The sequence below is a fragment of the Gigantopelta aegis genome, unplaced genomic scaffold (assembly GCF_016097555.1).
Source record: "Gigantopelta aegis isolate Gae_Host unplaced genomic scaffold, Gae_host_genome ctg3085_pilon_pilon, whole genome shotgun sequence".
Lineage (NCBI taxonomy): Eukaryota > Metazoa > Mollusca > Gastropoda > Neomphalida > Peltospiridae > Gigantopelta > Gigantopelta aegis.
Genome location: NW_024533170.1, coordinates 7,472 through 19,910, shown reverse-complemented (window position 1 = coordinate 19,910; position 12,439 = coordinate 7,472). Strand labels below are relative to the sequence as shown.

Sequence of the window (12,439 nt, the reverse complement as noted above, 5' to 3'; positions counted from 1 at the left end):
GCTTGGTAAGTAATATCGTTTTCATGCGAATAGCCGTTCGAGAAGGGAGTTGAAGCGGGTAACAGACAAACCAAACTACTATAACCCTCGCTGCGCATGCGCGCCAAGGGTTAATTACAAATGTATTATGAAAATTGATTGTTTTTGTAGTTACATGCATAAGCAGTAGCAATTAGTAGTCAGCACATTATTAGCATTTTTTGTTTGAAAAACAATCAATTCCATAGTACAATAATAATCAAAACTCTATTATGTTTGCATCTTGTAACTTGTATAACCAAATAGTGGTTAAAATCAACCATGCCAGTTTTTTACAGTGATGTATTTTAATGGAAATTTACTCTAAACATTAAATATCGCAGCCTAAATGTATTAATTTCATAATAAAGTGTGGTATTTGTTAGCTAAATCAATCCATTTTTACAGTGCACTTGTTTAGTTTTAGTTTAATGATAAGCCCAGCATGGGCTTACTACAGTCTCTTCCTATGCACCAGTGAAAACTTTGGCAAATACCATAGTAGGTACTACAGTCATTGGTAGGAAGTTGAATATCAATGTTTATTGTTTGCAATGAATTCACAGAGTACATGTGTAAGACTATTGGTCTTTCAGACATATGTACTTCACTCCACATAACATCTTTTTACTGAATGATCTGTCTGTCCAGCAAGTTTCTTGTGCAGTAATAGTAATAAGATTACATTGCAATGTAATTGACCCCAGGCCTGTTCTTGTGGTATATAACATGACGTGTAATATAATATAATGTCATTTTTTTGCATATGTTTTTGATTCTAATATAATATCTTAAAAATCTGATCAACATTATATCCACTACACACTACTGACTTCAAAATATTGCAGTCCCCATTCATCAGCCATAATTTGAGCTCTCTCTTGACTGACTTCTCTCTTCTTCTCCAAATCACTTTTAGTACCCACAAGTATAAACTTCAGCAAATTCTTTGCAGTGCTCTTTAATTGACTGTATTCTTTTGTGCAGTGAGAAAAAGGACTCTTTCATTAGTAATATCAAATACTAAGAGAAAACAGAGGCAGATTGGTAGTAGCTTACAGCAATATCTTCAAATCTCTTATGGCCTGATATATCCCAAACAAGCAGTTTGACTTCATTGTCCTCCAGTACAACATTGATGAATTGAAAGTCAACTCCAATAGTACACTTACTATCCTTTCTGCCACTAAATTTATGTAGTAATGACGATTTCCCAACTTGAGAGTCTCCTACAATAGCTATTCTAGAGATCTTGTCATGAATATTATAACGATAGCGTTAACAGCATGGTCACTGGACTGTGAGCAACTTCGAATTCGTTTCTGTGCAGGTAGCCATCGATCATGTGACACTATCCAATCTCTAGTTGGTAGGTGATGTCTCAGTATAGACCTAGGCTGCTAGACTATTGTTACAAACGTGCAGTTGACTTATAGTGAACTCCTATAGAAATCAAAATTTGTTAGCTTATGTTGAAACACTGCCCTCGTCGTAAGAAGATGCTATATATATAAGTACATGCTGGCAAAATGTTAATAATTACTTTGGTAGGAGTGGCTCCAGTTATATTATTAATTATTATGGATGCTTTTATATCGAGTAACGACAATAGGTGAAGATTCAGTTGGTAAAAACATGGCTATTACGTACATTTGTAGATAATCTTCGACCTGGATATACAGTTCCAGCTACAGTTGGTGGTTGATTTTCGCATATAAAAAACTGTCACCACATCAAATAAAAGAAGAATAAAACTTGAACTTTGGGACACTTCTGGGCATGAACGATTTCGTACAATAACTTTTGGTTATTTTTCGAAGACGTTCAGGCTTTCTAGTTGTGTTTGATTCCACAAGAAAGAAGACATTTGATTTAGCCATTAGCTACTGGCTAAAGAAGATTGAAGAACACTGTACAATTCCTAATCCTGTTATTTATTTAGTGGTACTAAATGTGACTTGGAGAAGGAGAGAGAAGTTAGTCAAGAGAGAGCGCAAATTGTGGCGGATGAATTAGGACTGAAATACTTTTGAAGTCAGTAGTTACTTCGAATATAATGTAGACCTAGTATTCCAAACATTAGCTGAAGATATTGATGAAATACACAGAGACACGAACAAATGATTGATGTCAAAGTTAGATAAAGCAATAGTAAATTTCGTGATATTATTTGAAGAAAGCAGTTTTACATTTTTATCATCATCATCATATAGTATTGATTTAAATAGCTTCTATACTTGTATCTTAACTTTATCATTTTATAATATAATTTTTTATATGGTCATAAAATAGGCAGTGTCTATTTGTCTGGCAGGAAGTGGAATGTATTTAAATAGACCCACACCCACTAAATTCTAAATATTACCTCTGTTCTTTCAAAGTATGACTTCCTGTAGGTATTATATCTATAAAATGACATTGCAACTATAAGAGCAACTCAGGTTATTGATAATTATGGCATTATAAAATAGCTCATTATAATTTAACTAGTTTATTGCTGTACAATGTTCTATCTTTTATGGTAACTATTAACCCATTATCTTTTGCTTATATAATTGTTGTGTCTTCTCTTTATAATGTTCAAAAATCAGTAGTTTAATTGTGCTTCTTTAGTTCCAATTATTTTGTTCACTTTCTTTTGTCTTGATTGGAATTCCAATCTCTTTGTTCTCTATTATATTAAGGTTCTCAAACAGTAGGAATATACCCCTAGTAGATAACAACCATTACATACTCAGAACTATCTGTAGACAGTACAGGCTCTCTCAACAATGGAAAATATCCTCACCTTCACACCCATCATCGATCTTTTAGACTTATCTTCATCACCATGAATTTCTAATGTTGTTCGTTTCTCACTGCACCAGTGACTGTAGTAATCACTATGATATTTGCCAAAGATATTACCAGTAGGAAACAAATGTCACTGTTTAATTTTTGCAGTAAGCCTAATACTGAGTTACCACAAAGCCAAAAGTACTCTAACTCCTTTAATGTATAAATACCCCATATGTTTACCATATGTTATACATATATATATATATATGCACACACACACACACACACATATATATATAGCAATAAGAAACTATTTTGGGGAAGACTTTATATATAGACAAGTTTCTTATTGCTTAAAGATAAATTGTCTGATGATTATTGTAAACATATGAATTGGGTGTGGCTGCAGTTTTTTTTAGCTGATATGGCTGAATCACCCAATGCTATTTACAGTATTAATTTGCTAGGAGAAACTACTGTTGGAAAGACATATTTGCTACTTACTTTATATGAATGAGATAGGGCCAGGAAAATTTAAATCACTACTACCCCCCATCTGTTCTGACTTTAGAACAATTAAACAATTACTTTATCAATGAGCGGAGAATTAAACTTCAAATTTGGGACACAGCTGGGATAACTCGTTTTTCGTGCAATGATACCATTTGTATATTATAAAAATCGTCATGGTTTTCTATTAACCTTTGATATTACTAAGGAAAGATCATTTTATTATGCTTTAAACCAGTGGCTAAAGGAACTTATGGAAAACCATAGATCAGATCCAAGGAATGTAACTCCTAATCCTGTTATTTATTTAGTGGGTACTAAATGTGACTTGAGAGGAGGAGAGAGAAGTTAGTCAAGAGAGAGCACAAATTGTGGCTGATGAATTAGGGACTGAGATACATTGAAGTCAGTAGTTATTTAAGATATAATGTAGACCTAGTGTTCCAGGACTATAGCTGAAGATATGGATGAAGTGGCATCCACAAACTGAATTTATTTGCTGTTTTTTTCAGTTAATTGTGCCACTTTATACAAATTGGATATTATCTTTTATTGTGTTTTCATTAGGTAAATTTACAATTAGGAAATATTGATAGTGCAAGAGAAATAAATTTGAATGTGATTTGCATTGTAAATATAATCTTATTTACTTTACTTGGTTAATAAATATAATTATACCTATTAATTTAATAAATATAAATGGTATTTGGAATTACAAACAGTTGATGATAATATATGATTATGACATTTATTGGTTTAGAGTTGAAGGTACTCTTGTAGATGATGCCAGTTCTTCATAAGTTTGAATGACTTGTTGTGTTAATTGTCTTAAATACCAAATCAACATTCTGTCCACTAACACTACTGACTTCAAAGTATTTCAGTCCCAACTCATCAGCTACAATTTGTGCTCTTTCTTGACTGACTTCTCTCTCATTCTTCAAGTCACATTTTGTACCCACTAATACAATAACAGGATGCTTTGGTCCTTTGGTCCTTATATACTCAAGCCACTTCCGAAATGCTCTGTCGAAGGAATATTCATTTGTGACATCAAAGACAAGTATAAAACCTGGAGCATGTTAAAATATGTTCCTGTGATTATTGCCTCAAATCTTTCTTGTCCAGAAGCATCATAAATATAAGTATCTACTGTTGTGTCCTTTCCAAGGCATGGCTGAATGGTAGTTGTTCTCAAATCAATACAACAAGTTGAAGGTATGCTCACATCAGGAGTTTCTTGACAGTATTTGTACTGTAACCAAGTCTTTCCTACTCCATGATGACCTGTAATGATGAGTTTGAGTGTCTTGTTGTAGTTGAATTTCCCTGTCTCAGAAAAAGTGTACACTTCTAAAGGATCAGGTCTGTCATATATAGCCATTAAACCCAACCTTTTTTAATTAACCTGTGTCATATCAGCACTTGGCATTGATTCAGAATCAGTAAATAAACACATTAATCCTTTGACTATACTTCCTCAGATACATCAGCTACAATGCCAAGTTGTTATAAACTTATATTAATACTGTGGTATAACAATTTGCAAGTAGCCATGATGTGCTTACATTTATTTCAAATATATGCACTTTTCCATTTTAGGTTTTCACTAGTTTAGCACTCTTCAATATGTTGGATTAGTCCCCCTGAATGCCTTTCCGTGGGTACTTAATGGTTGGTGGAGGCCTGGGTGTCTTTGAAAAAGAGTCCAGGCATTTCTTTCCCTCTTGGAGCTAGATCCTAATGAGTACTATATGATTTACGGTTCATATCAGACTCCTCTTGGTGATAATGGTAATGATTTGATCATGTGGCTGATGGATGCTTTACTTGGAAGAGAGAAGATTCAGATGATGTCGAAAATAGAAATAGCAAAGTCAAAGAAGAGAACATTGAAAATAAAGAAGATGAAGTGAGGACTGATGAAGAATATGAGTGTGTTGAATGGTTACTGAATGGCCTTAATTTGACAGTTAGAAAGTAAATAAAATCATTTAAAATGTTGTTGGAAGTATGCTGTTTTTTTCTCTTAGGGTGAGTTTGTTTGGAGTTGTTGGTAAAGTTGGTGCTGGAAAAAGTTCTCTACTGGCTGCAGTGACAGCTGAAATGAGAAAGAAGTCTGGTCAGGTACAGGAATCTGTCTTTCTGTTTCTTATGTTTATAATCTATATTTCTCCAGGTCTTTGTGGCTGATTTACATGATGGTTTTGCAATAGCCATTCAAGAGCCATGATTTCAACAGTGCTACTGTCAGAGAAAATATACTATTTGGTCTATCATATGATGTGGATAAATACAGTGCTGTGATATATGCTTGTGCTTTAGAACCAGTAAGTTGTATATAATGTATGGCTTTCACTCTCTCTCTCTCTCTCTCTCTCTTTCAGGATCTCCAGATTTTACCAGCAGGAGACATGACAGAGGTAGGAGAGAATGGAGTCACTTTAAGTGGAGGTCAGAAGGCAAGACTAGCTTTAGCCAGAGCTGTCTATCAGGTTAGTTAGAACATACATACTTCAGTGGTGAAAAATGCCTATAAGAATTAAGTTAAATGAAAATAAAATAATATAAAATGCTTTATATCTTTAAAATTTTGTTAAGAATAAATGAAGTTCTGCAGCAAGTTATGATATTACTTTGATGTACTAAAACATTCATTCATAGGACAAAGAGATATACTTATTAGACGATCCATTATCTGCTGTCGATGCTCATGTGCCGCTCATTTGTATAACACCATTGTATTATGGACTTTTAAGACGCAAAACTCGAATATTATGTACTCATCACACTAGTTTTTACAAGAAGCTGACTGCGTTATTGGTAAGTGTATTAGATAGTTTATCATCTTTATCTCTGATTATCTATGGTTATTACTAGTTATTAATAGTTATTATAGTGCTAATAGTCTCTGCACTAGACTCCATCCTTAAGCGGGAAGGGTGGAGTCTGGTACCGAGACCAAGGTACTACTGATAAGATACTTTTTTAGAGCTTACTGCTGGCGTTTTTTGTGTGTCAGGCTAAAAAAACTGCTTGCACAATGAATCTTGTGTGTCCTTTAAAAGAAACTATTATAACAATAATCTTGGGTGGCTCTTGGTGTAACTTGACTATGATGACATCATCATGAAATGACACATAGTGATGTTATTATATATTATGAACATCATCTAAACCATACTCCACACTGCCATTATTAACCTATCATAGTCAAGTTACACCAAGAAGTGCCTATAATCTTTCTATATCTTGATTTGTTAATTTTCTTTCTCAGTATTAAATGAAGGACAGGACCAGTATCATTGGATCTCCAACAACAGTCCTACCACTTGTGGAAGGCAAGACAAAGAGAGACAATAAGAAACATGAACAGGTAAATCATTATCATCTCTAGTCTTTGTATAATTTGCTGTGCAGGCTGAGTTAAACAACTCACAATGGTCACAACCTTCTTTGCCATTGAATGAGGAGGATGAGAAATGTGATGATGATGGTGTGCTAGTGAAGGAGGAGGAGAAAGAGGAAGGTGTAGTCAAGTTTAGTGTTTATTTGGCTTATTGGGCAGCTGTTGGATATTGTTAGCACCTGCTATTTTCTTGGCTTTGTTTTTATTGCAAGGTTAGAGATAGAAGGATGGATAGGTGGATTGATGTATAGATGGATAGATAGACATTTATGCGAGTTGTTGTAATCCTTCTAGCATCACGGAACATTAACGATTGGTGGTTATCTTATTGGATCACCAAAACACACAATGGGGACTATGTCTTCATCTTACTCCATCAGTAATGATGAATTAGTCAGTAGTGATCAGTCTTCTCATGATCATCTTGGATTCTATCTAGGAATATATGGTGGTCTAGCAGGAGCTAATACTGTAAGTAACTTGAGATGATACACTTAAATACAGGTAATAATTACTTTCCTTTTAAAGTTAATAGATCATTTTATATTTGATACAATTTTGACATTATTTACAGCAAACTAGAAAGATTACAATTAAAAATATAACAATGACTCATTTTATAGCTTTTCACTTTACTCCGAGCATTCCTTTATGCTTATGGTGGTATACAAGCTGCTAAGGTTCTTCATAAGAACTCTTGTCGGCCATTTTGAAAGCTCCAGTATGGTTCTTTGATATCACTCCTGTAAGTTGATAAAGTCTAGCATTGTAATTCCTTCTTCTGTATTTTTTAGGTGGGAAGAATTATTAAACAGATTTTCATCTGATCTAGTTTAGTTAAGAATATAAACAATCTTTATACATTCATTTCTTCTCCTCCCTCAGTATGCCATTGATGATAGTTTACCATTTATCATGAATATACTTTTAGCACAACTCTACGGTCTATTGGGACATTAGTTGTGTCACATGTTATGGTCTACCGGGGTTTATGGTTCTCTTAGTTCCACTAGCTATTATTTACTACTACATACAGAAGTATTACAGACGAACATCAAGGTATCTTACTTATATCTCAGAGACTAACAGAGTTTTTTTAAACCTCTTATTCAAAGCTGATTTTTAAAATAGAAACTTTTTTGCTATGTCAATACAACTCAACCTGCTTTATATGTCATGATATAGTTGCATATGATATAATCATATGTTGTATTATGAAGTACATTATTGACATTACAAGAATTTAGTAAAACTATTAGATTTTCATTTACACTATATACATTGTTGTATATTTTTTTTTGATTTCAGAGAGTTGAAGCGTCTCTCTACATTTTACACTCTCTCTCCAGTCTATGCTCATTTTCAGGAGACCCTTACTGGTCTCTCTACTATTAGAGCAATGAGAGCTACATATCGATTTAATGAAAGAAAATGAACAGCGACTAGAAATGAATCAAAGAGCAAAAACTATGGCAGTAAGTGAGACAACAGTTGTGATTAGATGGTGTTCTTGACAGAATATTCAGTCTGTAATAAGTGTTCATTATCTATTGAGCATCTATTAGTATCCAGGAGACAATTAGTATTGGAGAATATAGTGATGATTACTTAGTAGGTAGTTAGTATCCATTAATATAATACATTGATGGTTACTTAGTAGGTAGTTAGTATCCATTACATTGATGGTTACTTAGTAGGTAGTCAGTATCCATTACTATAATACATGATGGTTACTTAGTAGGTAGTTAGTATCCATTAATATAATACATTGATCGGTTTACTTAGTAGGTAGTTAGTATCCATTACATGATGTGGTTACTTAGTAGGTTAGTTAGTATCATTACTATACATTGATGGTTACTTAGTAGGTAGTTAGTATCCATTAATATAATACATTGATGGTACTTAGTAGGTAGTTAGTATCCATTACTATAATACATTGATGGTTACTCAGTAGGTAGTTTAGTATCCATTATATAATACATTGATGGTTACTCATTAGTAGGTAGTTAGTATCCATTAATATAATACAATGATGGTTACTCAGTAGGTAGTTAGTATCCATTAATATAATACATTGATGGTTACTTAGTAGGTAGTTAGTATCTGTTACTATCTATCAGTAATCTATTATGAGTAGCTACTAATGGATACTCTTGGATATTCTTGGATATTAATGGATCCTTGCTTAGAAATGTCATATAGTATCATGACTATTTGAAGTCCATACAAAATTCTAACACCCAACGTGTTTAAATTTTGTGTTTTTTATTGCATTTAGGTTATGCTATAGCACAATGGCTAAGTATTAGGCTTCAGATGTTGGCGTGGCTATGGTAGGGGTGTGGCATTTATTGCTGTAATGGAACACCATTTTGCCGGGTTCTGTCAATCCTGGTGAGATAAGGACATTTTGTCTTAAATATTGTACCATGTACTCGATAGCATTATAATATTATGTCATAGCAATAGATTGTCCTATGGCAAAATCAGATGACTAAAACTATTATAGTATTATGAAAGTATTGATTTTTTTAGGTCTTGTTGGTCTGGCTATATCTTATGCATTGTCTGTTACCAATCTGTTATGGGTGTAGTCACCTCATTCACTGAGACGGAGAAGGATGGGTGAGTGTGGAGAGAGCTCTGCAATACATTAAAGGGAGCACCAGCTGAAAGAACAGGAGGACATGATCCACTGGTAAGGATTAGTCGCTACTTGTATAGGCTTCAGATTGTTAAAATAACTGCTCAAACATCTAGTGATGTTATAAATATGATTTTATTAAAATATTGTAAGTTGTTACAACATTAACCTCTTGTTTAGCAACCCTCTTGATCCGACAGGTGGCCGTCTAGAGGAGTCATTGACTTTTAGAAAGGTTGTCTCTAAGATATAAGCTCAGTGGATATCTCGTACCTTATACTACATGTACATCGTATGTGATACTCTCGTATATTATCATAGAGAAGGATTACCCCCGCTCTTAAAGATGTTCCTTGATCACAAAGTCAGCAGAAAAGGTAAGTATCTAATCCATGTCTAATAACTAGCTATTGTCTAGATGGTGTTTTGGACGAACTGGAGCGGGATAAATCCAGTCTGTTCCAAGCTCTCTTTCGTATTGTGGATCCTTTGACATCTGGGACTATATTACTAGATGGGATAGATATCGCTACATTTACCTCTTGAAAATCTCAGGTAAGAGATGAAGTCAGTTCATTGTGATACTACCAGATAAGATGATAGGTATTAATGTTGATTGTTAACAAAGACATACTAGCATACTATAATAGTTTTATTATTATTTTGATATTTGAAAGTATTAATCATTTTCAAATTGAACATGAATCTCCTAACATAAATATAGATCTGTGATGGCTATTATCCAACAAGATCCTTTTTTATTTTGATGGATCTGTTCGAGAAAATCTAGACCCATTCAACAAAGTATGACAAATACACTCTATAGAGTCATTCTTCAAATTGTTTTATTTAGTGTTCAGATTTTGAGGTATGGTTCAGCATTAGAACGTTGTCATTTAAGGATAGCTGTACAAAATATGGTATGTTATTGTCATAGATAATAGATTAAGGAACTGGTCATCATGTATTGGCATACAGATGTGTTAATTGCACAAATTTATATGGTTGTTATTAATGCTATGCCAGTTGCAGCCCAAAGTACATAGGTTTCATATTATTTTTATTTTTAAGGAGGGACTTGATTCTGAAGTGATGGAGAAGGAAGAGCTTTTCTGTTGGACAAAGACAATGGTTTGTTTAGTTAGAGCACTACTGAGACAAGCAAACCAGTAAGAGAAAAATGTTCTTTTTGATCCCATGACACATTACAAGCATTCCATAAAAAGCTATCTTCTATAGGTGATCTGTGTTGATGAAGCAACAGCCAGTGTTGATTTAACACTGATGCACAAAAAATTCAACAAACTATTAGAACTGAATTTGTGGACTTCTACCTGTTATCACTATAGCTCACAGGTAAAAGGACTACTACTGGTTCCATCTACTGTAAATATATGTTTTTCCTCCATAGCCATTGATATTTCTCTTATTAGGATTGAAAACAGTTTTAAATTGTGATCGCATTCTTGTCATGGATGGAGGAAAGTGAGGAGAATTTGATAGTCCTGGTGTACTCCTTGGTGATCCTAACTCTCTTTTCTCATTATTGTATAATAACCACACAAGTAGAGTTAGAGGTAGACGATAACAACACTATATCCTGCAATATATTAAGGTTTCAAATCTCTTGTATATAAATAATATCAGTAATAAATAGTGCCCATAGATAGAATATGTTTCATGTTCATACAATTTTATGATAAATAATATACCAATAGATAAAATATATTTAGACTACCTTGTATAAACTTTGTATATATTTAAATGTAACTAATGTTATTACTTTCAAACAACATTTGATACCAAAGCTATCCTCTGTTGCAATACAAATGTTTTGTTTATTTTAATGTATAATTAGAGTTAGAGTTATGGAATCCACCAAATTCCATAACTCATGTTTTCAATACTTCTAAATACTAAAATAAAATGCATTAACGTTAACTTTACAAGTTCAAAATTTAAATATACTTTTGTTGACTAACTGAATTGTTTAAATATAAAAAAATGCTTTTACAACATAACATAAAACAATATATAGAACTTTGCTCTACCTCAGCCAACAATAGGTTTACCATAGTATATCATAGTAATTTCACTTGGTTGCCTAGTTAAAACTGCGGAGACAGAAGGATAGAGTGGTCGATCTGTAGGTTGATCAGTTGAAACCAAAATCACAATATTTCCCATTTAATATCACCCTCTAAGGTGACCATGTCTGCATCCAGGAACATACCAATCTTTTGACCAACATGCAACTGGACTCCTGGCAACAAAATGAGAAGATAAACACAAGAAAATATTTGCTCTACATGTGCAAAAGCTGTACACAACATTACAATAACATCTTGAATACTAGAGATATACGATACCAATATCAATCTATAGTCTAATTATTGTGCTTAATATTGTTTTCTACCTCAGATGTATCTTTAATTTCTTCACCAGACGGGTCTTAGGCAATTTTTTGACAAATCCCAAGCCCAGCCATGTTTTACTATCACCTAACTTTGGTAAAAAACAATCCTTGAGCTGAACTGGAGCTTCTTTAGATGCAATACCAGAAGAGAGCTGAAGAGCCAAAGTTTGGACCATGGAATATTATAATAAAATAATGCTGCTCCATGAGCAAAATCCCATTTTGCCACGAACCCCATCTGTTGACTGTGCTATTGGGTTTCTATGCAAAGTTAAACAATTATCCTTGATGAAGACGTTACGTGATCTATCTTCGTATTCCAAGCGCACTCGAAAGCCATACTTTTGCTATAGACGTCGAAAGATCATTTAAATGTGGAATATCTGAATTGTCTTTACCCGACTGCTCAAACCGAGCCTTCCATATTCTCGAATCTTCATCGACTAAGAGGTCGTGCCACTTTCTACAGACAAGCTACACCTCCACGAGATCGTCAGCACTCGTAAATAAAAAGATTCTTTCTAATAGTTTACAGGTAAAGTCGACATTGTCATCTTGCTCATTTTTATAGGCGTGGCTACTCATTTAAGGTGGGGCTTGCTTAATTAATTAATACCAATAATTATTAATAAATATTAGTAATTACAAAAATTATTATTGT

At 33.5% G+C, this 12,439-nt stretch overlaps 1 pseudogene; it reads left to right on the top strand.

Annotated features, from left to right (window-relative positions):
• Positions 1-10,711, top strand: part of LOC121391909 — a 36,803-nt pseudogene extending 26,092 nt beyond the window's left edge.
• Positions 10,712-12,439: the final 1,728 nt, after the last annotated feature.